Source organism: Macaca thibetana, chromosome 1, assembly GCF_024542745.1.
Source record: "Macaca thibetana thibetana isolate TM-01 chromosome 1, ASM2454274v1, whole genome shotgun sequence".
Lineage (NCBI taxonomy): Eukaryota > Metazoa > Chordata > Mammalia > Primates > Cercopithecidae > Macaca > Macaca thibetana.
Genome location: NC_065578.1, coordinates 19,180,120 through 19,184,769, shown reverse-complemented (window position 1 = coordinate 19,184,769; position 4,650 = coordinate 19,180,120). Strand labels below are relative to the sequence as shown.

General features: G+C 42.8%; 1 long non-coding RNA gene across 1 annotated transcript; it reads right to left on the bottom strand.

Moving 5' to 3' along the window:
* Window positions 1-282: 282 nt before the first annotated feature.
* LOC126956940 (uncharacterized) lies at window positions 283-1,864 on the bottom strand. The gene is made up of 2 exons (XR_007726573.1): window positions 1,743-1,864; window positions 283-636 (listed from the first exon to the last, which is right to left on the bottom strand). It is a non-coding gene; the product is annotated as an uncharacterized LOC126956940 (long non-coding RNA).
* Window positions 1,865-4,650: the final 2,786 nt, after the last annotated feature.

Sequence of the window (4,650 nt, the reverse complement as noted above, 5' to 3'; positions counted from 1 at the left end):
TGGACAAGATTTTTGAGGGCAGGGTACTTACCTGTCTTGTTCAGCAGTGCTAAGCTCATATGATTCCTAGTATACAGTAAGCACTCAATCAATATTCTCTGAGTCTAAGAAATGAACAAGTGGTGAGGGAGGGCTGTGCTTTATTGTCTTAAAATTGGAGTCTATTCCTTCGGTTTTAAGCATCTTTCCCTGTAGTTAAAGGGTTGCAGTATTTTAACAGTTATCTACTGCTACATAACAACTCCAAAACTAGGCAGCTTATAAAAACAATCATTTTGCTTGTTTACAGTTATATAGGACAGCAATTTTATTTTTTTACGTACAGAAAAACTGCAACAGAGGACAGCAATTTGAGATAAGTTCAGCTAGATTGTTCTGATGGTCTCACCTGAATTAACTCATGCATTTCCTATTATCTGGTGACTGGATTGGGCTGGATAAGTAATATGCTGATGGGGCTAGATGTTGACTGGGTCACTCTCTCCTTGGGATCTATCATCCTCGAGGATGGTGGCAGTCTCAGGGCAGCAAGAAGGGTAACCAGCCATGCTGCTTTGTGTGGGACTATCCTGGTTGTAGCAGCAAAATATAATGGGAAACTCCTGAGTCTTGGGCAGATCAGGATGGTTGGTAACCCTATCAACAAGAAAGAAAGAAGGTGGAAGTTACAAAGCCTCTGACGTCTAGGTTCAGAAATTCCACAGTGGGACTTCTGATGTATTCTATTTGTCAAAGCGTGTTACGAAGCCAGCCCATACTCAAGGGGGTAGAGCAATAGACTTCATCTCTTGATGAGAAATACAGCAAACATATGTTGCAAAGGGAAATGCATACAGGAATAAAAGTGTTTTGTTTTTGCAATCTACTACAGGCTTTATGGAAAGTAAGACCACAGATTCAGGAATGAAAGAAAGGCTTTTTTGTTAATTGAAATATTTGTACTAAGTAGGGAAATATTGAGAGAGCACCCAGTAGTCAAATGTTGAGCGACAACAGTGACAACTACGTCTCAGTTTCTTAACACATCAAAATTATAGGGTTTCTTTTATATACAAGTACAACCTAAGACAGACACCCCCTTTGGAAAAATGCCTTGGGGTGGGCAGATTGAGAGGAATGGTAAAATCTCAGTCAAAGGAGAGAACACTTCTTGGCAATTAAGGGGAGAGGAGAGGGCAAATCTTGTAATTGTATGTTGACAATATCAAAAAGGCTATTTCAAGAGTAGTATTGATAAAATTCTTGCCAAGTAAAAAATTTGGGGTAATACTTTACATTTATATAATGCTTACTGTATGCCAGGCACTGTTCTGGTACAGTTGATTTACAACTATTTATACATTTAAACCTCACATTAATAGCTAAGGAAACTATAATAAAGGACAAGGTCACCTACACAGCGTGTGGTGGAGTCAGGGTTTGTACCCAGGTACTTTGACTCCATTTGCCTTTCCAGGTGTTGCCATTTTGCTAAGTCCGCTTCCTGACTAGCAGTTGGGAATGGCAATCTAAATTTCTCTTATGGAGCTTGCTCTTCCTCCTGAGGGTTAGCGAGAAAGGCCGGCCCTGGGTAGCCTCGGAACTGAGATTTAGAAACAAACACGCAGCGCCCTGAAGGGCGGCCGTAGAGTTTGATTCCGGAACGGAAGTCCACGGCTTGGGCTCCCACCCGGACAAGAGTGGCAGAGACTCTTGCGCAGGCGCAGTGACGTAGTCAGTGCTAGAGCCCAGTCCGCGCACACCTAAAGTAGCCCGCGAGCCCCGTAGACCGAGGGTGGGGCTGGCCTTTCCCCACTCCCGAACATGGCCGTCGAGGTGGGCGAGGGGAGACGGTCGCCGAGAGCGTCCCCCGCGGGGCAGGGCGAGGGCAGGGGTAGCGAGGAGGGTGGGAGCGGAGGGACCAAGAGCAGCCTGGGAAAGTCGGACCCTGAAAGGGCCTGGGATACGGGAACGGCTGCCGCCCTGGGGCCCGCGGTGGTCGTGTAGAGCTTCTTGGACGTCATGGAATGCACCAGGCCTCAGAGATAATCATCTCAACCCACGCTCACATTTCACAGACAAGCAAACTGAGCCCTGTCTCCTCTGGAAGCCTGGAGAGAGCTTCCATCGTTTACTTTTATTTCTCTGAACCTGTATTTCTCATCTGTAAAATGGGATGACCGGTTCCTGCCCGGCCTTTGATTGCACTCTTAATGGGCACTGTTTTAAGTGCTTCTTATTCATAAGATTATTGCGGGGAAATCAAATGAGATAATGAAAGTGAAAGCCATTGGCATGCTTTTAAGCATGATATAAATGTGACCTCTTTATGAAAGGCTGAGCCTTATATGTTAGTTTTTGTAAAGAAAGAGGTCGAACTTTGCTGTTTTCTGGGGCTCTGGTCACCCCACTCTCCCTGGCCAGGTCTGTTGCAAATAGATCCAGTAATCAGTGGAAGAGTTGAGAATAGGATTGGCCCAGTACAGACAGGTGTCTGATTTTGTCCTTGCTGTAGAGTACATCTTTAATACTCCTTCAGAGGAATTAAAATGAGTTAGTAATTTGTAGCTGCTCTAAGTGTAGTTCTCTGGCAGCTTCAGAATGTTTTTCAGTTTCCTAATTAATTTGGAAGGTTGGAAATTGTTGATATTGAAAATGGAACATGGAACATTTGACTTCTGTTTCCCTTCTTCCCCTTTTGGTCGATAGAATCCCTGTTGTAGTGGGGGAAAGCCTTGGCATCCTCATTGCCTCCTGTTTTCATTCACAAGCTCACTGTTCCTTTTGTGAACAAATGTATAATATTTGTTTTCTAATATTTTTAAACACATTTATGCAATAACTAACATGGATCAAAAGCACTGTGCCAAACCTTTGAGAGATGAGAAAATGACTATGATAATGGTCCTGCCTCTCAAGGGTCTCATGGTATTAACAGGAAATAAGGTAGTAGGGGGTCTGATGCAAGTAGAGTTACATTAAGACAAAATGAAGGTTTCACAGACAACCTCCCTTATTTTATTACAGCCGTTAGTTTAGTTGGGATTGGCGTCATGTCTTCCAGTGAACACTATATTTAGAGCTAAAGTTACATGCTTTTTCAGACCCTTAGTTGTCGTGAAAGAGATTTTAAGTTTTATAACTGCTCCTTTCCAATATCCATCATCACTGACATGCCACCTAACTCTGGGAATATATTCTCAAAGGACCTGAGTGAGGCACATACATATAAGGAGAATTTCTGAGGCTTACCTTTGCTTTTCATGTTGGTGGTGTGACTTCGAGATTTGCTGCCCTGTCCCACGACTCTTATATTCTCTTTTCCTTACTTCAAGGTCCAGGTAGTCCACTAGATCTTCCTAGCCATCTGTATCATCTTGTTCACCCCTTGAAACTGTAGCATTCATGGTACATGGCTCTTGACGTTTAATTGTAGACCAGTTTGTATTGTTAGTTAACTTTCATTCTAAGATTGTGAGTTGTTGAGCAGAGGCTGGAGGACAATGTGCGGTAGATGGAAAAGCACAGGTTTGGAAGACGACTTGAGTTTGAGTTCTGGTCCCTCTGTTTATTGGCTGCGTAACCGAAACTTTGTGAACCTCAGTTTCTTCAGCAATCACATATCTGTAAAACCTGTCTTCTGCAGGATTGTTACTCATAGACACGTGGTGAGAAATAACTAAATAAAATGGGAAGTACTTTTCTTTCCTTCCCTGCACCCCTTTTTATTTTCTGTTCCCAGCCTTATACAGTGTTTGTGCCTATAGATTCCATTAAATACCAGTTTAATTAATGAGAGCCTGTCACATCCAGTTAAATTATGAATGTGGACTAAAGTTTTTTCTCTTAATCCAGAATCATAAAATTTTAGAATACACTTCTGATTCTCAGCCTGATGCTCTGCCACTATTCAGTGTAGTTCACAGATGTTTCTTAACACCTGTTAAGTTCCAGGTACTGTCTTTTGAAAGAAACATGAGATGAGACAGGGTTACTCTTCTCAAGAAGTTTCAGTCCATCTGGGAAGCTAGGAATATCTTCCTCTTATCCATGTTGCCTCTATCCCAGCAAGTAAACCTTCTGAAAATTGGAGTTCTCTCAGGTGTGGAGTTCTCTCAGGCCATCTTTTAGCTCTACACTCTTCTTGAGTAAACTCATCCACCCCTGTGGCTTCAAATACCCTCTACATGCCAGAGACTTCCAAATTCATACTTAGAGTCTAGACTTTTAAACTTCAAACCCATATCTACAGCTGTCTTTAATAAATGCACCTATTCTACAACTATTTAACATTGAACGTATCTGAAACAAATCTCTCCAAGCCTGCTGTACCTCCAGTGTTGCCTATCTTCATGGAGTGGTTGAAACCAGGGACCCAGGCATCATCCTGTGATCTCCTGTCTCTCGTATCTCCCCTGCCTATATATCCAGGAAATCACTAAGTCATATAGTTTCTGCCTTCAAAATATAACTGAAATCACCCAATTCTCTCCATCCCCACTCATATCACCAAAGTTTAAGCTACCATCATCTGTCTCCTGTACCACTGCATAAACCAAAAAGTACCTGAGACAGGTCTCAATCAATTTAGAATTTTGCTTTGCCAAGGTTAAGGACATGCCTGGGACACAGCCTCAGGAGGTCCTGAGAACAGGTGGTCAGGCTGCAGCT